This window comes from Mesoplodon densirostris, chromosome 12, assembly GCF_025265405.1.
Source record: "Mesoplodon densirostris isolate mMesDen1 chromosome 12, mMesDen1 primary haplotype, whole genome shotgun sequence".
Lineage (NCBI taxonomy): Eukaryota > Metazoa > Chordata > Mammalia > Artiodactyla > Ziphiidae > Mesoplodon > Mesoplodon densirostris.
The window spans coordinates 71,963,508-71,989,112 of record NC_082672.1 but is presented as its reverse complement, the minus strand read 5'-3'; the positions used below and the strand labels follow the sequence as shown (position 1 = coordinate 71,989,112).

The following is a 25,605-nucleotide window of genomic DNA, read 5'->3' as shown; positions in this document are numbered from 1 at the left end:
AGCTGTGACAAAGTGAGAGAGTGGCATGGACATATCTACCAAACGTATAATAGATAGCTAGTGGGAAGCAGCCGCATAGCACAGGGAGATCAGCTCGGTGCTTTGTGACCACCTGGATGGGTAGGATAGGGAGGGTGGGAGGAAGGGAGATGCAAGAGGGAGGAGATATGGGAACATGTGTATAAGTATAACTGATTCACTTTGTTATAAAGCAGAAACTAACACACAATTGCGAAGCAATTATATTCCAATAAAGATGTAAAAAAAAAAAAAAAGAGGTGCATACTTACTCTAGAAAATCCTTTCTGGTAAAGGCTAGAGGTGAACTTGTCAGGAGGGGCACCTGCCCTGGACTCCATGCTTGGAGGAAAACACAAGGGCTCTCCTCCAGCCGCACTGCTCCCACGGGATGAGGAGTGTGCAAGGTGAAGGATTATCCACATGGAGTTCAGGCTCTTTCCTTCACCACTGCCCTCCAGGTATCTGGAGCCCCAGAATTCCCTGACCAAATGGCCCTAAATCTGCTTCTATCCAAGAAGTGACCAAGGCTGTTTATGGAGAGAGCATGTAGATGAGCCTTAACATATGGGCTGGTGTGCCCACACCTGCACAAGGCTCCACTCAGGGTCAGATAGTGGAGCTGAGAAGAGGGGGTCAGGCCATAGGCAGTCAAGGGGGTGCAGCTGTCACCCCTCCGCCATCTTCCTGCATGGAACTCTGAGGAGTTCAAGAATCCTGAATTCAAACCTAGCCTTCTAGGACATTATGAAAGTATATTTCAAGGTACAGCATAGAACATATTTTATTTAGCAGTTGTTATTTGTCTGATTTATAACTTTCACGTATTTAGACATATAGATGGGGGTTTCATATTGTATTACCACTCTGGGTCCCAGGAAGGTCTAGAGGAAGGGATAAGGAGATCATTTGAACCTTCATTTCTTCTTGGGGATGAGCCTAGGTCCTTTGATCCTTCGTTGGTCCAGTACTGGATTAGGCCTTCCAGGATAACTCTGGGATGGTACCTTTAGCTGTAATCTGGTTTAAGCTTTGCCCTGGCAATGATGCACTCTTAAGTTTATGTGCATACCAAGCTACCATGGTGACAGATGGAAAGATTTAGTGACCAGGGTCTTTGGGAGCAAAAGGGACAAGGGAGGAAGAGAAATGGATGAAACTGTGGCCAAAATGATTTCTTAGGATTCTATGTGAATTTTAGTTTTCCACTAACCATTCATTATTCGATGTTGGACCTTCACATCCTGAGGTCTGGAGTAAATCTTTCTGCCCTACTTAAATATTTTTAGGTTAAAAAAAGAGCATAATTAGGATATAAGATGCTTTATTAGGATAAATTCCTGACATCTCTGTAAATGCTGTTTTATAAAAGAGAGGAAATTATGAAACAAAGTCTACTCTGGCATGCTGTTTACATCTGAAAGAAAATTTACAAGTGAAAATATTCATGCTTTCAGAACTTCTATAACAAGATCTTCCAATCCAAGTGGTATTATTTTGCTCTGTATACAAATAATATTTCCTGAGCTTAGGGTATTAATTTCAAATATTTCCCATATTTATAGAAATACTTGATTCCTTTTGTTTATTTGTATTTTAGTACCACAAACTTGGCATCTTCAGTTTTTCACGTAAATTAATTTTCCAGATAATCAGAACTTACACTCTTAAACCTAAGTTTATTTTTTGTTTTAATCATTTTTTGACCATTGAAATGTTCTATAATTCGTATACATATGAATTTTGTTTGTTTATATATAATACACATATACAGAGACACAAGAATGTATATTTTTCCTGCCTTTATCAAAGAAATATTTCTAAGTTATTGAATAGTGCTGGTATTGTTAAACCTTAAATATTTGAGTTTCAGGAGATTTTCATTCTGTAAGAAAAGAATTTAGAATGAGCTTTGTTGATTATCAAATATCTTTCACATCTACAATTTAATTATATAGCCGTTGTAGGCTTAAAGGATGGAATTATTTTAACAAGTAAATTTAAGAAGAAATAAACTAGACTTCAATTTCTTAGACTATAATGGTTTTAACATGCTATAACAACAGACATGAGAAAATAATACTCATTTTATAGAGCTTATTTTTCAAATTACAGAAGTACTTACAGGTTTTAGAAAATGGATTTCACAGGAAACAAAATGGAGAAAACTAACACTATAAGATTTTCAAAATACTGATGAATGTTTAAAATGTCATAGGCCTGTTGGTGAAACTCAAGCTCACTGAAGAGCAAAAGCTGAGCCTGTGTTTTTGCGTGGTAGGTCTGAGAGTACTTCTTATTTAATTTATTCATCACTAAGAGAAAATGACTCACTTTCTAGGTTTGTACTACAGAAAGTGCCAGTTAATTTCCAAGGAAGATGTGACTCATGGTACGAAGCTTTTCTGCTTGATGCTTCCACCAAGCACACATCTTCAGGTGCCAGCTGGGCATCATGTTTATTTCAAGCTAACTATTACAGGTAAGGCAAGCAGAGGCTTTGCGGAAACATTTTCTTCTTTTATAAGCAGTTCGGAATCAGTACTAATCTCTCGAGGAAGTGCCCATTTAGGTTATAAATAAAATGTTTCTGGGCAGCTAGACTTCGTGATAGCCAGATTCTAGGTTTGTGGATGCAGTGATCCTACATGTGGGAACTATAGCTGTGCTACATCACTGTATGAACAAAGAAATTATCACTAGTCACAGAGATAATGCCACCAGCATTGTAATTTATTACTAACAAAGCCTTAAAGGAAAGAGGTGAGGGAGCACACAGATGGTCTTCCGTGAAGACAACTGCCAGAAACACACACTAACGTCTCTTATTTAGCCACTTTCGGGTCTGTCATTTATGAAGTTGAATTTATAAAACTGAAAATGAGTGGATGATTATAAATGATTTCCTTGCATGTGCCACTAGTATAAGAAGCTCTCTAAACATACTCCTAACTGTGTAAATTCTTTTTCCCTCATTTTCGTCTTGAAATTACCTCATTTACTTGTTTTAAGTACTTTTCTTACCATGTCTGACATCTTCTTAGTCTTTTGAAACTGCAGAAGATAACACTCCTAGCCTTTCCAGGAATCAGCCTCACAGACTACCAGCCAGGATTTGGTGACTATGGTTTATTATGATGGCGCTGTTCAGTTTTTCTCTTCATCATCACTAATGCCAAGTTATCATTCAATAGCTGGTATCTTCCCCAGTGTGGTTATTGTCAATGTATTATAATTTACACATAGATTAATTTTTGTATATGTGATGAAACCATGTATAAAATTTTGGTCTTTCAAATATGTGGTGACTCCTCTTTCTTTGGAATTTGGCTAACTAAAATATGACTTCTTACTAATTTTACCCTGTTTTTATTACTATAGCCTTAGAAGTAGTTGGATTAACATTCTTTTCAGTTACCAAAGTAATATATAAAATATTAAATTGTTAAAACAATTCAAAATATAGAAAGTAAAAAGTGAAATTCTTCCCTTCCTGGAACTCAAATGATCCCACTGGCCATCGGAATCCATTGTTAAAAATTTGGTGTATGGGGACTTCCCCGGTGGTCCAGTGGTTAATACTACGTGCTTCCACTTCAGGGGGCACGGGCTTGATCCCTGATCGGAGAACTAAGATCTCGCATGCCGTGTGGTGAGGCCAAAAATAAATAAATAAATAAATAAATAAAATAAAATAAAATATTTTTAAAATTTGGTGTATAATTAAAATTATTATGTAAGTACCTTCTTGCATCTCTGTGTAAACTTTTAATGACATTTTTGTCGTGGCCTATTACAAAGCTTACATGCTGATAGTGTAGATGGTTGTCTAAGTTTATTAACATAAAACCCCATCACCTTATGCCATGCTTAATAAAAACAGATTATATTATGGGTAGATTACTGATTTGTTAAAATTATCTCAGCACACATAGGGTTAGGGTATATATACATGTACTACATACGTATAGAACATAGAATTAAGTTCACATTAAGTGTACAGTTTTTTTTTGTCTGTTTGTTTTGTTTTGTTTTTTGCAGTACACGGGCCTCTCACTGCTGTGGCCTCTCCCGTTGCGGAGCACAGGCTCCGGACACGCAGGCTTAGCGACCATGGCTCACGGGCCTAGCTGCTCCGCGGCATGTGGGATCTTCCCGGACCAGGGCACGAACCTGTGTCCCCTGCATTGGCAGGCGGACTCTCAACCACTGAGCCACCAGGGAAGCCCTACAGTTTTAAATATATACTGATAGCATCATAAAATTTGTATGCTTCATCTTCATTTAGATTTTTAGATTTGAATTTCTTTGTTGTGACTTTTTCCAGGTACTGAAATTGTGAACCCATATACACCTGTATCTGATTCCTTATTCTCAGAGTTCAAGGAACCAGTTCTTCCCAATAATAAATACATCTACATTTTTTGTGTGTGTGTGGTACGTGGGCCTCTCACTGTTGTGGCCTCTCCCGTTGCTGAGCACAGGCTCCGGACGTGCAGGCTCAGCGGCCATGGCTCATGGGCCCAGCCGCTCCACAACATGTGGGATCCTCCCAGACCGGGGCACGAACCCACGTCCCCTGCATCGGTAGGTGGACTCTCAAACACTGCGCCACCAGGGAAGCCCATACATCTACTTTTTGATCAAAATCTACCCTGCTGGACTCTTCACACTAGAGCTTGATCATCTTCAAATTGGTTAGTATACATTTTTTTAACCTAGATTGTGTTCTGGATTGGATCACATGCTACACTTTCTTTTAGTTATTTCCCTGTGGGAGTCTGTCAAATATCTTAAACTCATCATGTCTGCAACCAAAGTCATGTTCTCTTAGTCCCACCAACCTATCCTTGCTTCCATATTCCTCATCTGTTATTTGCAGCATCACTGTTCATCCTCGACCCAATCTGGAGACTCGAGTCATCCCTGCGTCTTCCCACTTTCTCCCTCCCAATCCAGTCAGTCACTAAGTTTTATTGAGTCTACCTCTCAGTGACTTTTTAATCTTTCTTTTCTATCCCTTCTGCCACGTTCTTAGATCAAGCCTTCATCATTTCTCTCTTAATCTGTAATTGGTCTCTCTCAGTTGCCTCTACCTGGTATCTTTCTATTAATCTGCATTTTCCAGTTCTTTTTCCATACTGCCTTGATGATAGACTTAATCATGTTGCTCTGCAGCTTTGATGCCTTGGACGGGTCTCCATTACCTGAGTAGCACAAGTATTTTGTACGGTGAGAGGTGAAGCTGGAAAAAGCATCCAAGTCTTTGCAGGCCATGAAGAGGACTTAATCAGTTCGTCCAGAAGTTTGTCATCCTCATTCTTAGGTGCTTGAGTTTTTTAGAATGCCTCTCTCTACCTGTCAAGTACCTTTTTAAAAACATTTTTAAAAATATCACTTACTTTATGAAGCCTCCTTCCTCTTCTGAACCCCTCGGTAACTAACACTTTGTTCATTGATCTAGGATAAGAATAAATAATATTCCTTCTTTACAGGACTTTGAGTTTAAGGATAGATATGTCTTATCTTTGTATTTTCCATACCCAGCAAGGCAGTTAGCGCCTAACAGGCTCTCAATAAAAGTACTTTGAAAGAATTAATAAAGGGACTATAATGAAATCTACTAATATTTAGAGACCGCCCCCCTTCCTGTTTCTACTCCTTTTTCTGTGTCTTCAACTTTTCACTGCCTTTTGCCTAACAATAAAAGAGCTCTTCCCCTTTAAGACAGTATTAGCAGTAATATCGAGTGAAATAGATCACTAAAATTTGGAAATAGAGAAAATTTGCTGCTGTCTGAAAGTTAAGCTCAGCAGTCTACATATAACAGATGTGATGAGTCATCTTTGGTTACATAAATCCAAATATTGAACATAAATGTGAACCTAAAGAATTTTGGAATACCTACAGATCCAGTGAAGGTGATATCACCTTGTGAAGGACTGACAACATGATTGTAATATAGCAGCTGGAAACTTAACTGATGGTATTATAACCTATCCATAGAGATTGTGTAGCAGAGAGCAGGGTGGAGCGTCAGCATAGAGCATGGGAAAGGAAAGCCAAAATAGCAAGATCAGTGTTTTTTCAACTTCATCTAGGGGAACTAGTCATGGCACAGATACTGGTGCCACTTAGAGGGTTGTACACTGGCATGGCAGTGGTAACTCATGAAGTCTCATGATGGCCTATGTGAGCTACCTTATAAAATTATCCACTTCTTTGTTTCAATTCCATGTTCATCAAGCAACTTTTAAATGATTATTTTGCCCTTCCAAATGTTTGGTCTTCCAATACTGGGAATGAGATGCCCTGGTTTGGTCTTCCAGTACTGGGAATGAGATGCCCTGAAGATGCCCTTCCAATACTGGGAATGAGATGCCTTCATGAGAGCAGTGATAACTCATGAAGCCTCATTATGGCCTATGTGAGCTACCCTATAAGATTATCCACTTCTTTGTTTCAATTCCATGTTCATCAAGTAACTTTTTTTTTTTTTTTTTTTTTGCTGTACGCGGACCCCTCACTGGTGTGGCCTCTCCCATTGTGGAGCACAGGCTCCGGACGCACAGACTCAGCGGCCATGGCTCAAGGGCCCAGCCACTCTGCGGCATGTGAGATCTTCCCGGACCAGGGCACGAACCTGCGTCCCCTGCATCGGCAGGTGGACTCTCAACCACTGCATCACCAGGGAAGCCCCATCAAGTAACTTTTAAATGATTATTTTGCCCTTCCAAATGTTCCAAATATTTGGTCTTCCAATACTGGGAATGAAATGCCCTGGATGGGGCATGTAATGCTCAGGTCACTAGATGCAGGTAGTCAGGCTGAAAATCCATTGCCATTCTGGCATGTGTGCTTCAATCTTTTGTGAACTTGATTAGCAATCAAGTCTTTGCCTGAGTCTAATCAATTTTATGACATTGGAAGGACTGGACTGTGGACAAAAGTTATCAAGTTAATATCATTCTGTGAGGCTGCTTTAGTAAACAACCAGCTGACTTCTTCCTGAGGATGTTCTGATCTTATGGTCCCTTTCAAACTATAACAAGGAGCTTCTGTTACTTTCTAATGTTTAACTCATCAATTACTACTACATTCTTACTATCCTGCCATGGACAAAAAAGGGAAAGAATATGAGCATCCAAACATTTAAAAATAAGCCAGAGCATTTGAAATTGTTTTTAAAATATGGTCAGCTTTATTCTGTATTTTTAAAGTTACATTGAAAATGTTTGAAATGTCCTAAAGACAGTTCTCTTACATGAGTGGTACATAGAGATTATATCAACTGCATAGCAGAAATGGGTTTATTCAACTGTTTTGATTGAAAATTTGGAAGTAGCATGCCCCAAGTACGGTTTCTGATCTTGCTTTGTCTTTATGGGAATTAAATGCAGAACGGCTCTTGTTTTAATTGATAGGTATTTTCAGAGATTTTATGGAGGCAAAGTTAGCACATTTACTAACAACATAAGATACTAGAATACATTTCTATTTCAATTTTCTCTCCTACTACGCTTATTACTGTGGTTAAGAATCAGTATGATCACAGCAAGATCCTTTTTGACCCACCTCCTAGAGAAATGGAAATAAAGACAAAAATAAACACATGGGACCTAATGAAACTTAAAAGCTTTTGCACAGCAAAGGAAACCATAAATAAGACCAAAAGACAACCCTCAGAATGGGAGAAAATATTTGCAAATGAAGCAACTGACAAAGGATTAATCTCCAAAATTTATAAGCAGCTCATGCAGCTCAATAGCAAAAAAACAAACAACCCAATCCAAAAATGGGCAGAAGACCTAAATAGACATTTCTCCACAGAAGATATACAGACTGCCAACAAACACATGAAAGGATGCTCAACATCTTTACTCATTAGAGAAATGCAAATCAAAACTACAATGAGATATCATCTCACACCAGTCAGAATGGCCATCATCAAAAAATCTAGAAACAATAAATGCTGGAGAGGGTGTGGAAAAAAGGGAACACTCTTGCACTGCTGGTGGGAATGTGAATTGGTACAGCCACTATGGAGAACGGTATGGAGGTTCCTTAAAAAACTACAAATAGAACTACCATATGACCCAGCAATCCCACTACTGGGCATATACCCTGAGAAAACCATAATTCAAAAAGAGACATGTACCAAAATGTTCATAGCAGCCCTATTTACAATAGCCCGGAGATGGAAACAACCTAAGTGTCCATCATCGGATGAATGGGTAAAGAAGATGTGGCACATATATACAATGGAATATTACTCAGCCATAAAAAGAAATGAAATTGAGCTATTTGTAATGAGGTGGATGGACCTAGAGTCTGTCATACAGAGTGAAGTAAGTCAGAAAGAGAAAGACAAATACTGTATGCTGACACATATATATGGAATTTAAGAAAAAAAAATGTCATCAAGAACATAGGAGTAAGACAGGAATAAAGACACAGACCTACTAGAGAATGGACTTGAGGATATGGGGAGGGGGAAGGGTAAGCTGTGACAAAGTGAAAGAGCGGCATGGACATATATACACTACCAAACATAAGGTAGATAGCTAGTGGGAAGCAGCCGCATAGCACAGAGAGATCAGCTCGGTTCTTTGTGACTGCCTGGAGGGGTGGGATAGGGAGGGTGGGAGGGAGACGCAAAAGGGAGGGGATATGGGAACAAATGTATATGTATAACTGATTAAATTTGTAAAATAAAAAAAAATAAAATAAATTAAATAGATTGAAAAAAAAATGAAAAAAAAAAAAAAAAGAATCAGTATGTAGGGCTTCCCTGGTGGCTCAGTGGTTGAGAGTCCGCCTGCTGATGCAGGGGACACGGGTTCATGTCCCGGTCCGAGAAGATCCCACATGCCACGGAGCGGCTGGGCCCGTGAGCCATGGCTGCTGAGCTTGCGCGTCTGGAGCTTGGGCTCTGCAATGGAAGAGGCCACAACAGTGAAAGGCCCGCGTACCATAAAAAAAAAAAAAAAAAATCAGTATGTAAGTAGTGAATATGTATTTTCCACCCTATTTTCCACCTGTGCAAGACAGGTATACTCGGACTCTGCTTTTGAAGTGCCTAGTTTTAGTTTAGCAATCAAGCCTTTATTGATAATTTGTAGTTAAATATTTGGCAGTAGTTTGTATGTTAGAGACTCTAGTTGATCTGGGAAAATAATATTGGGAAACGAGTATAATGAAATCTCATTATTAATTTGATTATAATGATAATTTGAGTATAATGACATACTTGGGAGCCTAATGAGTATTCTCAAAAACCCTTACATTCCTTAAAAACTGAGATGTAGTCTGATAATTATGCAACCTGTTTCTCCTAGTGTTCTTAATTCAGCTAGGTTAACGGTCTCAGTTTTCTTTTTCCTGATTTTATGTATATTTCATTGTTTAGGAGATCATGTTTCTGTAAGCAATCCCGGGGCAATTTTAAAATATCCCAGTTCCAAGAATTGGAAGATCTCTTTTTATTGGCAGCAGGAACAGGCTTCACACCAATGGTTAAAGTACTGAGTTATGCTTTGACTAATATACCCAGTCTCAGGTATGTCATTTTGTCTTTAATTACTACCCCTTGTAAGACTGCTAGATTAGTAGAAGGTATTCTAAATCGATTAAATACTTAGTGGACCTCAACAGACATGTTATCCCTTAGTCGTCATTTCTCACTCTTCTTCCTCCATTCCAAGCTGTTTTATTTACTTGATTCCTTTATTTTTGATATTTTTGGTTACCTAGTTGGCACTAAAAAAACATTCATGCTAGTTCACTTTTAGACTTTCCATTCATGCATATTTTTAATTCTATAATTGAAATAATACTTTTTGAGTTGTTGTTTTCTCTTTTAAGGAAACTGAAGCTGATGTTCTTCAATAAAACAGAGGATGACATAATTTGGAGAAGCCAACTGGAGAAATTAACATTTAAGGATAAAAGGTATAAAAGTGGTATTAGCTCTGTTTTTAAATATTCATACAGGTTTAGTCCGTTGCTACCCTGCCTCCTTTGGTTGGAGTTTTTAACTGACCAGGAAACTCCTTCAAACAAAAATAATCACTAATTCTCTTTAAAAAAAAAAAAAAAAAAAAAAACTAAATGTAAGTAATGTTAAGTAATGTTAGTATACCTCCCCCAAAGAAATAGTTGCATAAGGTCAATGTGACATCAAATATGTATCAATAAAATATATACTGGGCTTTATGTTTATGTTATGTTGTTTATACTGAGTTAGGTTTCATTGAAAATGATCCAGTGTAGCCAATTTGGTAATTCAAGATTTTCTTGTTATAATGGGGACAGATCAAATAAATCTGGTGAGATAGGTTAAGCAAAAGTAAACATGTTTTTTTACTGCAGGATTCCTTAGAGCCTTTACTATGCCAATGTCCACTGTGACTTTCCAAGAAGGGGATTCCTTCTGCATTGTTTAGCAAGATTCTCTTCATTTTTGTTCATTTACATTAACACGTATTAAATATCACTAGTGGTCCTCAGTACACAGTTTGGGACATGCTGGTATAGGTAATAGAAAAAAGTCTGAGTCAGGCTGAATTCAGTGGTAAAACGAGGCAGCAAGGACAGCAAGGCGGCAATTTGTTTCATTGAAAAAAGAGCCCTAGGACAGTCCAAGGAAGTGAGATAATTTAACCACGCATATGCCCCATCTCCCCTAAAGAGATATGAAAGCAGTTGGAAATTCAAGACAAAATTTTCAGAAGAAGAATGAATTGGACAAGCTGTCATATTTCTGAAGCATTTTTGTAATCATTAAAAACTGTTTCTAAGAATTGCAGAACTTCATAAGTCATACAAAATATCTGACATAAGTATTTATGTTTATGACAATATGGTGGAGATAAAGTTCTAGACATTTTAAAAGTTAAAGACCTCAGAAATCCAGCTGTCCCAGGGGCTCCAGGTTCTTCTGAATATTTTCTGAACATCCTCACTAAGGTGATGCCGTGGTTCCTTCTAGTCTTTTCCTCTCTGTTGTCTCCCATCCTCCCCCCTTTCTCTTTTAGTAAATATTTGCACAAATGAAGGACGACCTGAATTTAATTATCGAAGTGTTTTCTTACATACTTAAAACATAACCTAAGAATATGTACTATACTTAAGTAGTTGCACGTCAATTTAGGGCATAATTTAAAGAAGTAGAAATTCCCGGGTTTTTCAAGCGTCTTTTTCACTAATTTTCAAAGTGGAAAACCGGAAGCAGCATTTATCAAAAAGCTTAAAGGCCTAAATTCTGGTTTTCAGTCTACCCTTTACTAGCTTGAAACTGTATTCAAAAATTACATAGCTCTGTGGGCCTGTCCCTTTATTTTCAAAATAGAATAATGACATCTTTCCTATTTACTTCATAAGCCTGTTGTGAGGACTAGAGAAGATAGTGTAAATGCTTGGAAATTGTGAAGCCCTGACTCAGATATTTGGGCTGCTGTTATGAACGACCTCTGTATACATGTGTTCTTGTATTGACTGTTTGAGCGCCTGTTTCCTAAACAAGCATTTAAAAGACTTTAAGCAAACATAGCTACACTTTTTTAGCTAGGTTTTTTAAAAAAAAGTATTTCTGGCAGTTTGGGGACGTGGTATTCTTCAAGATAGTTTGCGTGTACAAGAAAAATTCATTTACTATTACTTCAGCTAACAGACATTGTGCTCTTAGTCTATCCATTGATGTTAAACTCGACATAAGAAGTAACGTGTATATGTATAACTGAATCACTTTGTTTTACACCTGAAACTAACACAATGTTGTTAATCAACTATACTCCAATATAAAATAAAAAGTTTTAAAAAATTTTTTAAAAAAAGAAAGAATTGGTAAAAAGGCATGTGTTGACAGCTTCTGAACATGAAGTGCTTTTAACAACGTCCCCTGTGTGTTTTGTTTTGTCTTGCTTGGTCCACATAATTTGGGTTGATGGAATTGCATAGGCTGCAGGCTTGAGGATGAGGAAAGGTCCCTTTTTTTTTCACTTCTGGATGACTGGCTCTAAGTGAGTGAGACCTCCAGTTTGCTGGGTGAAGTGAGTGTTTGCCTCTGGCCGGCCTTTATCCTCTCTCTTCTGCTCTCTCTCTCTCTCCCGGCTCTCACCCGCCTGCTCCCACTACTGTGCACTCTCTGTTCCCTCCCTTTCCTTCCACTTTCTGGAGGTACACTCTCCTTACTGGGGGCTCTCTACTGGCACTGACTTCCAGCTTTGGATAATCTGTGCCCCCCTGGAGACTTGGGGTCAGACTCTCACTGGAAAACACAAAGGCCTTGGGGTCAGACCCTCAGTGGGAAACACAGAGGCCTTGTGTGGCTTTGGAACATTTGTCAGGAACCTTCCATATTCTCAGGTTTTATGCAGATAGAGGAGAAACCTAGACTTAAAGGTTTACTGATGGCTGTGTAGTACTGTTCATTCAGAGGATAATTGTTGAGTCCCATACATAGAAGGAAAGTGAAAGTTCAAATTTAATATAAGGTAGTTTTAATTTGTCACATCTGTCATTTAGTTAACATGTCAGGCTTAATTTTTTTTATCTGTTAAACCACCCTTTCCTACATCTTGACTCTCCTATGTCACTGCTCATTTTAGTACTAAAGTTTCTGATGGCAGAATGTGAAACTTGAACACATCTCCTTGGTTAAATTATTATTGGATTGTGACTATTAAAAACAATAAGTTCTATAGTTAAAACAAATGAAATACCTTACGCTCTGTAGGATTAGGACACAGCTTTCCATTCATTCCTTTGGGGAACAAGGAGGGATACGAAAAATGTATACTGAGACTGATGTATTATCTAATATTTTTATTTTCAGCAAGCATGCTGTGCTTGTCTTCAGAGTTTATCCAAATAATACAGTTAGCAAAGGAAATTCTTTGAAACATTGTATGATGGAAACTTATTAACCTGTGACCTGGGGCAAGTCACTTGATCTGACGGAGCTTCAATTTTTCCATCTGTAGAACAGGGACATCAATATCTCCATCATAGGGTTGTTTGGAAGTGGGGGCCATGAGATAGCGGATGTGGGTGCCTCGTCCAGAATTAGCATATTTGTAACATTCATTTACTCATGAATTTCCTGTGAATGTCTCCCAGGTGCCTGTATGGGGGTATAACAGGGAACAGGATATTGTGTTGGCTTATCTTCTCATGCAGTCCAGGGAATGGATCTCTTCATTTTCCCATGTTGCTAAACTTAACAGAATTGCCGAAAATAGGTAGACCATTTGTACTCTTTTAGGATGTTTCTGTTTCAATTCACTTTTCATGTCATTAAGCATAAAATTTCAACGGAAAATAAAAGTTAGCTTGCCTGAATTTTATCCAAATATTTTATTACACTTGACTGTTAACTCCAGTAGATGGTAAATATGTACAGCAGCAGGTGTAGCTAATTACTATGTAAACTGAAATCCAAATTAAATTTCACTTATCTCTGTCTCGACTACTGAGCAGTGCTATGAGGCCTGGTTGACTCAGTCTTACACTCCGGTACTTCCCTCTCCCCCAGTAGAATGCACCCGCTCTGAGTTCTCTGCTTTTGCAGAATTCTTTTTGAAGTGCAGGACAGTTTGACAGTGAGATTGACTTCTGGATGGCATTTTGTAATATATAAATATAATAAGTATTTTCCTTCCCTGTCAAAGCAGTCATGTTTGAAGATAATAAACTTATTTTAGTAAAGTTAGTAGCATATTCTTTTCTATAAATAGTAGAATTTGATGATTCGCTGATCTTCCCCGTTTATAAAATTAATACATATTTGTATAGAAAAATATATAAGGGAAAAGATCACCCATAATCTTACCATCCAAGGAGCAACATTATGGTTTGTATCTTTCCATTCTCTTTCTCTCTCTTTCTCTCCCTCTCTCTCTCACAGACACACACATACATACATGCACGCATGCACTTATACACTTAAATGCACACATTTTTGTTTTGTATTTTTAAATAATGTGGCCATACTGACTATACTTTTTATAACTACATTTTTAGTGAATTTTGTGTATTCTATGTATAGAATACTTTCAACCTGTGGCTCTCGACCTGGAGTGATTCTGTTTCTCCCCGCCCAACACCCTGACACCCTAGGGGACATTTATGTCTCGATACGTTTTTGATCGTAACAACTGATGGAAGGGGTTCCCCTGGCACCTCGTGGGTAGAGACTGTTAAGAGCCTACAAGAATGCTGTTAAGAGCCTCCAGTGCACAAGACAGCATAGGACAGCAAAGAATTATCCTGCCCAAACTGCCAGTAGTGCTAGTTGGGAAAACTCACACTACACCATGATTTTTAATAGCTGCACTGTATTTGGTCATTGAGTTCATACCATAATTTGTTTAACCAACACTCTACTGTTTGACATAGTGGGTACAAATTTTTGCTGTACGCCTGAAACTAACAGGGCATTGTGGATCAACTATACTCCAATAAAATTTTTTTAAATAAAAATAATAAAAATTTGTATCATGAAAAAAATAAAGTTGACAGTAAAAACAAAAACAAAACAAAACTAATTAATTCCAGATAGATTAAGACCTAAACAAAAAAGGTAAAATTATAAAACTTCTAGAAGAAAACAGAGTATCTCTATAGTTAAGGGGTGGGCAAAGATTTCTTAGAACACAGAAAAAAAATTTTTTTTTCTGTACCTCTCTAACTGTTCAGGATAAAGATTCACCAGAAGAATCACTAGTCAAAGTGTACCAAGGCCTATTGATCCATTTTGACAATAACCTCTCGAAAGGTAGTTTTTCTATATTCTGATGTCAATTTGGGGACCAGCAATGTGTAAGCCCCATTTAAGACTGCAAAATCCAGTGATTCCAGAAGCACAAGTAAGTTAAACAAGATGCTTGAACGCCTTTCTTTTGCCCCAGCCTGTGAGGCAATCAGATATGTAGGCCCCTAATCTGGACCCTATACCACTCTCTGTTCCTCCCAGATGTTCCTCCAGGGGTGGTGTTTTTTTGGGTTTTTTAATTGAAGTATAGTTGATTTACAATACTGTGTTAGTTACAGATGAACAGCAAATTGATTCAGATATATATTTTTTAGATTATTTTCCATTATAGGTTATTACAAGGTATTGAATACAGTTCCCAATGTTTTTGGGTTTTTTTAAAAATTTATTTTTGTTTTGGCTGCCTTGGGTCTTCGTTGCTGTGTGTGACCTTTCTCTAGTTGTGGCGAGCGGAGGCTACTCTTCATTGTGGTGCGTGGGCTTCTCATTGCGGTGGCTTCTCTTGTTGCGGAGCATGGGTTGTAGGTGCGTGGGCTTCGGTAGTTGCAGCGCGCAGGCTCAGTAGTTGCAGCACACAGGCCCTAAGGCATGTGGGCTTCAGCACTTGTGGCTCTACAGCGCAAGCTCAGTAGTTGTGGTGCATGGGCCTAGTTGCTCCGTGGCATGTGGGATCTTCCCGGTCCAGGGATCGAACCCATGTCCCTTGCATTGGCAGGCAGATTCTTTTTTTATTTTTTTTTTATTTTTTTTTTTTGCGGTATGTGGGCTTCTCACTGTTGTGGCCTCTCCCGTTGCGGAGCACAGGCTCTGGATGCGCAGGCCCAGTGGCCATGGCTCACGGGCCCAGCCGCTCCGCGGCATATGGGATCCTCCCAGACCGGGGCACGAACCCGTATCCCCTGCATCGGCAGGCGGACTCTTAACCACTGCGCCACCAGGGAGGCCCGGCAGGCAGATTCTTAACCACTGCACCATCAGGGAAGTTCCAGGGGTGTGTTTCTTGGAATGTGTTCCTTGAAATATTCATGTGTTCCCCCTAAAGGGCTCTGTGATTAAATAAGTTTGAGAAATAATGTATATTCTGTTATCTTCTTGAAGTTTAATATGAACTTAGCATATTCAAGGCTTTGAGAAATTCTAAACAAATCTATTTAACTTCTTTTAACCCAGTAGTCCCAAACTTATTTGACAGGTTAGCCTTTTGCTTTCATGGACGACCGCTAACATTTGGAGGAGCACAAGTGTTTAATCAGATACGTTTTGAGAAATATTTTTAACCCCTAGCTGTTTATTTTGTGAGCTGTTTTTCCCATGAGCAAATAGCAAGTTTTTCTGCAGATTCTAGTGTTTTTCTTTAGCTAGAGAAACCAGGAAAAGCTGGGACCCCAAATGCTCTGAAATATTACTTTGTGGGCAGTGACAAGCCACTGAAGCTTTAGCAAAGAAGTTGTGAGATTGGATCTGGGTTTTTAGGAAAACTAGTATAACAAGGATATGCCAGATAGATGAGGGTAAGCTTATGAGAGCAGCCTCTTAGACAAGAGGTAGAAGGGCCAGACCTGGAGTTGTGGCAGTAAAAATGGGAAGGCAGGGATATGTATGTGTAAGAAATAGGAGGGAGTGGGTCTGGGAAGCTGATTGCCTGGAGGAGGAGGGAATACGTTGTTGAATGACTTCAGGCTTTCTGTATGGTTTAGACTGAATGCATACATTTATATTTCAAGATTTTTTTTATCTCAGGTCATTTATCAGCCTACTTTAAAGTAATTTTTTTTTGGACAAGCTTGTTTACTTCCATTGACATTTAGACCTCATAGACATTCATCAGAAACAGGCCTCTCTGTCTCTCTCTCTGTCTCTCTCTCTGTCTGTCTCTCTGTCTCTCTTTCATGTTGCTTTGCACTTTATGGATTCTCAAAATTTATTTTCAGGTAACCTTTTCAAGAGTCCCAGTCCTTTCTGGCACTTCTGAAATCGTAGGGCAGAAAGGAGTTTCAGGACATTTGCCAGTGCATCCACTCATGCCTCAAGGCTATAAATGCTTCAGACAATAAGTTGCCCTTCAGAAAAATTCAGAAGCAACCATCCACAGTAACCATCTGTATCCTGATATGGTATAAGAAGTCCTTCATTCATGTATTCTTGAGTCTTACCTTGGGATTGCTCCCGCTCCAGTGAAAGCTCTTTTCCAGGGCTGTGAAGGAGAAGAGAAACAGGAGAGCATCCTCCTTACAATCCCCTGAAAATTGCATCCATACCACCTGGTCACTTTTTCCATTGAGAGACCCAAAGTTATCCCCAGGGGACCAATATGTGAATAAATACAAAATACATGAGGAATTTATACCATTTATGTAAGGATCACAGTTATTTTTCACCCCTTAGTAGATGCCTGCAGAAAGCATGCCACTGATTACGCATTTTTTTTTCTTTTTTCTTTTTAAAGCATCTCACTAAAGGAAAATTAAGATTTTTATTCAGATGACAAAGGACGCCAGTATTGATTTATATATCTTAGCAGTTTTATTCCAGTGACAGGCTGATTGGAAATAGAGGCAGAGAAGACTATCTTTTATTTGTAATTTAACAAGGCAGTTGCTATATTTTATTGCATTTTCTATGCATAATTAGAAATGTCTTAAGATAGTGGTTCCACAGCTGCTTTTGGGTCCTCTTTGATAATCTGATGAAAGGTTATAGAACTTCTTCCCAGAAAAATGCCCTTACAAATTCACATACATTTTTATATGTAATTTCATAGATGCCAGCGTATGGCTTTGTTCTTCTGAGTATAGTGTTTATTTTTAACCAATATGACTTCTTGTTAAATAAATTCCTTTATTCATTCATCAAGTATTTTTTGCACACTTGTCTCAAGCCAGGCCTGGATACAGTATGAACAAGACAGGCCAGGACTCTGGCCTCACGGAGCAGCAAACAAACATCACATTCCAGAATTACGTAACGCTATCTTAATGATAAGTGCTGGGAAGGAAAAAATGCTAGTGAAAGAGAGTATTTGGGGTACTGTTTTGTATAGGGTGGATTCCTATTGCTGCTAAAGTGAAATGGGAACCTTGAAGGCAAGAAATAAAGCACATCTCTGTTGTGTTTTTAAATATAAAATCAGAATATTAGAATTGTAAGAGAGCATATAGTTTTCCCACCTTGATCCACAGATGGACCTATAAGCCCTAGAGGCTGGGGCTGGTGAGAGCTGGGACGGGTTCTGTAGCCCCGGCTGGCGCCCTGAGATGGTCTGTATGCTTGTGCTGGCCCGTCCACTCTTGGGAGCGTTCACCCAGCTGCAGCCCAGCCAGGCGAGGACCACAGCTCCAGCCATATCTTGCTTCTGTTCTGATGTTTGGCTCCCAGGGCCACCTCACAAGAGAAATTATTCACTTCAGCGTTTTCTTAAGATTGAGATTAACATATTACTCAAGTGGAAAATGTAGAAACACATTCGATCTGATGCTACTGAAAATGATAAGAACTAATTGTGTTTGCAGAAATGGAGAAAAGGGAGCAGGTAGAGCTTAGAATTTTAAATTTGCTATGGCTGTTCATCAGCAGTTCACTTAACAGATTACAGAGCTGTGGGAAGAAATGGTCTGTGGTTCCCTTGTGAGGCTTGGTTTGATGTGCTTCTTTCTGATTGTAATTCTGTACCCTTTCTTTTCTTTGAAGTGTTCCACTCCATAGTGTTTGAGTGCCTCCTGTGTGATGGCCACTAGGGGCGCAGTGATAACCCAAGCAAACATGGTCCCTGCTCTCACGGCATTTCCGGTCTAATGGGGAAGGTAGACATTACTAGATTAATCACCTTGGTGGCCACATATTTACAGCCTGATAGAAAGGCTATAAAGAAGAGGAAAAGGGAAACGTTTCTACAACACATGTAATTACAGAAGGACTCCAGACTGGTGGGGCTGCAGCGCTTCCCTGGAAATGATGCTTGAGCTAAGAAACTGAACAGTGGGGTGTAGTAGAAACATTACAGAAGGAGAAAGAAAACAGGCAGGGTGTGGCAGTGAAGGCTGAGAGAAGCAGAGCACAGAGTTAGGAGCCAGGATTGGGGAGGATTTGGATGTGGAGGGTGAGGCAGATCAGTCCCGGGTTTCTGGTTTGTGCAACCAAACGGACTGTGGTGCCATTCACAGCAGTGACATCGGGTGTGGCACAGGAATACTGTAAGTCAAGGCTGAAGCCATGAAGACAGTAACAGTAAGAAGTCAGATAGGCCGTTGGCTATCGGAGTCCAGGACTCATTGGAGGGGTTTGAGTCAGATGAAAATGCACATGTCACTGGTTGTTGCTCTTTACTGTGTTTTATACAAGTGAATTATTAATAAAAATGTGGAGTTCTCTGAGATCCTTTGGAGGTCTCTTTCTAATGAGTTTAAAAGAAAATGTCATATTATTCTCTTATCTGTAGCAAAAGTTTATCTTTAGTAAATGTGGATATACCTGTATGTTTTTGCAAAATGTTTGTTTACATTCTGTTCTAGTGCTTTTCTAGCAAGTGTGTCAACCTTCACATATTCATTTGTTCTCCAGGGGAGAAAAAGATGAGTTACTGAACTGGAAACATGTTCATAATATATTTAATGTAATAGACTTTTAAAAAATGTTTCTTTTCTCCAGATTTGACCTTGAATTTGTTCTCTCAGCGCCTACTTCTGAATGGAACGACAAACGGGGATATATTTCACCAGCTCTGCTTTCTGAATTTTTGAAAAGAAGTTTAGATATGTCCAAAGTCCTCATCTGCATTTGTGGACCAATGCCATTTACAGAACAAGGAATGAAGTGAGTAGCAACATGGTAAGAGAGAGAATCCCAGAACTGTGAAATGACGACCTCCTATAAACAGCAGTTGACATGGCTCTCATTTCTTCCTATTCATATGAACCTGCACTTCAGTAGTATGTTACAGCATAAGAAAATAATAACAAAGTGTTTAATCTGTGTGCAGGTGAAGTGTCAGAGGCCCGGATTATGCAGAGTTAGACGTAACACAAAAGTCAGACACAGCCAGCTCTTGACGGCCTCTGGTAGTGGCTGGTAGTGTGGACACTTTCACAAGATTAGTGCCAGATAGTTTTGGGGACACTAGATTCAACCTCGTCTTCCACCAAAGCTTCATAATATATAATATATATTTTTAAATGTATCATAATAAGCAGTGTTCATCTCATTGTAGCTTTTGATCTTCCATCATTCTCTGCAACTGGGTGAGCATTAATAACACAGTGAGAGAAAGCCAAACAGCGAGACAAAAACCAGAGACTAGAACATAAATAAGCCAAGACCAAGAGTTGAACTCTGCACAAAGAACAACCAGTGGTAGTGATTGTCTTATTTAAAAATCACCTTGATCTTATTTAACTCTAACATGACACTTTAAAATATTGGGTTAGATATAGCCACTGTTGGGTTTCTAGATGACTTTAAAATATGACTGCCTTAGATGCCCTGTATTTCTTTGTTTGGTATATGACTGAATCTAACATTTGCCAGGTAATTTTCTCTCTTGCTATTTTATTTTTAATTTTAATTATGAAAAAGACAGGCGGTATGTCCGGAAAGGCAGGTTGGGTTCAGATAGTGAGAGGCTTGCCTGCCGCACCACATTGGCCCTCATAACTCCTGTGCCGACCTGTCCCTTTGTCTGAATGTGTGTGTCAGCTCTGGAAGCTGCCACTTTGGGTTAGAGTCCCAGCTCCACCACTTAGAGTCATCCTACAATCATCAGTTAAGTGTCCTAGGGCCAAAACCTTCTAAGTTTTAGTGCACTCACCTATCCAAGGGAATAAATGATAATATTTATGCATGTGAAATGCTTAGCACAGTGACTACAAAGAGTGAGTATGAAGTAAATGTTTATTATTTTCAGCAGTATTTTATTTATTTATTTTTTACTTCTTTTTTTTTTTGGCCATGCCACATGGCTTTCAGGATCTTAGTTCCCCAACCAGGGGTCGAACCCATGCTCCCTGCAGTGGAAACGTGGAGTCCTAACCACTGGACCACCAGGGAAGTTCCCTTCAGTAGTATTTTAAACAGAGCTACTTTTAAGATTTCAGTCTCCATTTACAGTATTTTCCAAGTTGAATTATACTTAAGCAGTATTTCTGCTTCTCCTGTTCAGTGGGGAAAATTAAGATAGAATGCTAGGGGATCAACTCCTTACTTCAAAAACTGGTGAATGAAGAGGAAGAAAACCAGCATTTATTCTCTCTTTTCTGTATTAGTTATACTACTGGATAACCACATAATAGATGAGCAGAAGTTATTCTTTATAGAATTCCTCGGCTGATAAATGAATAAAGAGTGATAGGAGTAGAATATCACCAACTTCGGTCCCTAATGAAACCAGTAGATCTGTACGTAGATCACCAGTGGTGGTTAGCATCCAAAAAGAGAGGCAACCCGGTATTATGTGCCTCCTGATGAAAGAGCATTATGAAGTAGTCTTGTCAAAAAGAATTGAGCCTGTATCTGATTAAGCCCCTCAATCCAATTATTAAATTTTGGGAGATAAAAGAAAAAAGGAACATATTATTAAAGTAAACCACAGGGATGCAGCAAAATGAGAACCGTGGGAGACTCAACACTTAAAAATCTGATTTTGTCAACAAATAAATTGCAGGACACAGAGAGAGAGAGAGGGAGAGAGAGATGGAGGGGATGTTATAGATCAAAAAACACCCAAAAGACATATAAACCAATCACAGTGAGTAGACTTTAACTGGATCTTGATTCAAACAAACCTTAAAAAATTATGGCATTTATGAGACAATTGAAAATGTGAACACTTACTAGATATTAGATGATGTTAAGGAATTATTGTTAATTTTTTAGAAGTGATAATTGTGGAGTTTTTTAGAAAACACACGCTAAATGGGGAAAATGAAAAAAAATACTATGGTTACAATGGTAAACTTTGATCTTACTTCTTTATTTTTAAACATCTTCCCTAAGAAACATGTGCTTTTTATTTGTTTTTCAGGTTGCTGCATGATTTGAACTTTTCCAAAGATGAGATCCATAATTTTACAGCATAATGAAGAGCTGTCATTCAACTGTTTCAGCTAAATTTGTGATTACTTAGGGTTTTTCAAAAGAACATTTTTGTATATAGGTTAACTAGAATCCAGGTTTTAGTTTCTTAAATGAAATCAAATGTTTCTTCACTATAGATACCTTGTTGACTTTATTTTGTACCATAACTTATTTTACTACTGATATTTGTCCTGGAAGATCAATTGTGGCAACAAGTATACACAGGATTCTTTGTTATGAATCACAAAGTTCCTTACCATTTAAACTGTATCACTGTTCTACAATAAGCTCTTGTGTTTTATGACATGATAAAGCAAATGATCATTTTGATCACATTTCTATGCTGTAAGATGTCTGATTAGCAATACAGATTAAATTTTACATTGCACTGTAAACTCAGGAAATGATCATTTATGTCCTTGTTCTTCCTATGAAAACATGGAATAATTTATTAAGTGATGTAAACATTTTGTGTGTCTATGGCCTTGATACAGAGTAGAATAAAAAATATTCTTAAGTACGTTTTAATCTTTGTGGTAGAAATGTGTTTGAGTGCAACAGTATGGGTTAGTGTCTACGGGGAATTTTAAAAACAGCAATAAAAGATCCTGGAGACACTTCACACAGGCTGCTTTGGATTATATGTGTTTAGAAAGTTTAAGATAACCTTGACAATTATTTTGATTCTTAGCCAAAACTAGAGGCATCAGGAAAGATAATGAAAGTATAGCATCTGGCCTCATGGTCTAAAATAATCATTTGGTGCTTTGGAATAGGTTAAATTTAAATTCTTTTTGAGCCCATCTAGACCAGCTGGGAAAATGAGGAACACTCCATCCTAAATGGTACATTCCCTGGCTGGCTGCTTGCTCCACAGCTGGCGGTTCAGCAGGGAGCCCTCCTAAGCTCTGCTGTGTGGGCATCTTATTCTCTCTCCCTGCTGCTGTGTGCAGCCTTCAAAAGCTTTCACAGATTGGGATTCTGCAAAGGGTATCAAGAAAAGCCATTGTATATACTACCAAATGTAAAATAGATAGCTAGTGGGAAGCAGCCGCATAGCACAGGGAGATCAGCTCCAGTGATTTGTAACCACCTAGAGGGGTGGGATAGGGAGGGTGGGAGGGAGGGAGGGAGGGAGACGCAAGAGGGAAGAGATACAGGGACATATGTATATGTATAACTGATTCACTTTGTTATACAGAAGAAACTAACACAACACTGTAAAGCAATTATACTCCAATAAAGATGTTAAAAAAAAAAAGAAAAGCCATTGTGAGCTTTTTATGAGGAAACTGTGTTGGATGCATAGGTGGCTATGAGTAAGCTAACTTAGATTTTACAGTCGTATTCAGGACGGCAGCATTGCTTTTACAGAAATCGGGGTGTGGGGAGTCTCCAACTCCCCTGAAACGATTTTGTAAATAGCTAAGTCTTTACTGAATGAATGGTGTGCTCAGGAGGAACACAATATTAACATTCCTCAAATTACAAATCCCCAGCCCAGGAAGCTCCCCAGGTGCAAGTGGCTGGATCAACACCGTCTTCTTTCCCTGCGTCTCCCTCTTCCATGCATCGTCATTCACCCAGGCCGGAGGTGGCCGTGCTCCCTGTGGCTAACAGGAACATTTTCTACCTCTGCCCTCCTACCACCTCTTTTTTTTCTCCCCTAAGATCATGAACTTTCCAGGCACACCTTTTTTTTCTAGTTTATTAGTAATATATCAGATAATTCTACCTTAGCCAGCTCTCTCATCTTTTCTACCCTCCTTTTTCCTCTCTCCTCCAAACCCATTTCTAATTACCTCCAGCTTACTCCCTGTTTGTATCTCTTCCTCGGGCTTCTTACTGTATTTTAAAGCAAAAGAAAACCCATGAGCATCTTCTGAACGTGTATGTTAATAATTCCCAAATTGGCATCTTTGAGAATCAGCCGAGCTTCAGTTTTCAATATCCAGGTACCACCTGGATGTTCCACCACCCCCTCAAATTCAACAGATCCCAAACTAAGCTTTTGCCGTAACCATCTTGTAACCAAACCAGCTTAATGTTTGGCTGACGCTCAGCAAGCCGAAACGCTGAGACGCCAAGGATTGCAGCAAAGAGAGGGTTTATTTAAAAGGCAGCCAGGTGAGAAGATGGGAAAACAAGTCTCAGATCCGCAAGGGGCTCAGGGGAATTATGGGATAATGAACGAAGAAGCAGGGCCCTCTGAGGCGTGGGGAGCGTGGGGAAAGGTGACCGGGAAAAGGTGGGGTGATTGTTGTTCTGCGCAGGCGTAACGAGGCTACAGGCTTTTCTGCACGTTCAAGAGTGGAGACGCTTAGCCTGAGCTGAGGGTGGAGTTTTCGACACTGGCGTCAGAAGGTCCCTGCGTGGCCACTCATGTGTGCCCATTTGGAGGGTCAGTGGTCCTATCCAGTGTTAACCAGCTGAGCTCCAACTAGACACAGCTGACTCCAAGTTCCTGGAAAATAACTCGGGCAGATGGATACCTTATTGTTTAGGCTACATGCCGCTTGGAGGACATGCAAAACCACCTTGATCAGTGAAGGCAGCTGAAGTGGATTTAAGCAAACCCATGGTTTCAGTCTCTCCCAGGTCTGTTCCTCCTCTTGAATTCTCTGATTTACTGGTGCTACCTTCCACCTAGCCAGCCCTTCTAGAACTATTCGGGATCAGTGTCTCCCTCTCCAATCTGATTCCTCCATACCAGCTAGCCCTGCCCTGTGGTCCCTCAATCACCTCAGTACAATAGCCTGACAACTGGTCTTCCTATTGCAGGTTTTTTGGGGTTATTTTTTATTTTTTTTATTGCTATTGCAGTCTTGACCTCACTGAAATCCATTCTCCATTCCAGTGTTGCTAGAGGGCCTTAGAAACTCCCCTAAATAGAGCCTCAGTCTCCCATTTAATACAGCCGTATACTGAGGAGCGCAGAAGGGAGTATGGATTGTAACTATTATTCTTGAGCAAAGAGCTCCAAGGCTCCTACATCCTGTATTTGTAGTAAGAAAAGGGAATTATACTCAAAGTCACTTTTCCTTGAGAATTCTGCTTGCTTACTTCCTTTTTTTTTTTTTTTTTTTTTTTTTTTTGTGGTACGCGGGCCTCTCACTGTTGTGGCCTCTCCCGTTGCGGAGCACAGGCTCCGGACACGCAGGCTCAGCGGCCATGGCTCACGGGCCCAGCCGCTCCATGGCTGTGGGATCCTCCCGGACCAGGGCACGTACCCGTGTCCCCTGCATCGGCAGGCAGACTCTCAACTACTGCATCACCAAGGAAGCCCACTTACTTTCTTTTTAAAAATGTGTTTATGTGTCAGTTTTCTATCGGTTTTCTATTTCTGCAAGGACAAATTACTGTGAACTTCGAGGCTTAAAACAACACCCATTTATTCCATGGCTCAGAGGTCTGGGCCCAATGGGGCACAGCTGGGTTCTCTGCTGAAGACCTCGTAAGGCTGAAATCGGGTTGTCAGCTGGGCTAGACTCTTCTCGGGAGGTGCTGGAGAATGTTTAGCTTCCAGGCTGCTTCAGGTTGTTCGTAGAATTCAGTTCCTTGAGGTTGGAGTTCCCCATTTCCTTGCTAGCAGTCAGCTGGGGGCCAGTCTTTGCTTGTATAGCTGCCCATGTCCCTTCTCATGCTATCTACGTGTTTCCCCCCAGCACTGGTAGATCCAGCGCGTCTCATGCTTTAGATCTCTCTGCATTTCCCTTCTGCTACAGTCTTTCTTCCCCCTGCTGGAGAAA

At 39.5% G+C, this 25,605-nt stretch overlaps 1 pseudogene; it reads left to right on the top strand.

The window, feature by feature from the left end:
• LOC132500282 (cytochrome b5 reductase 4-like) overlaps nucleotides 1-21,858 on the top strand; it is a 41,324-nt pseudogene extending 19,466 nt beyond the window's left edge.
• Nucleotides 21,859-25,605: the final 3,747 nt, after the last annotated feature.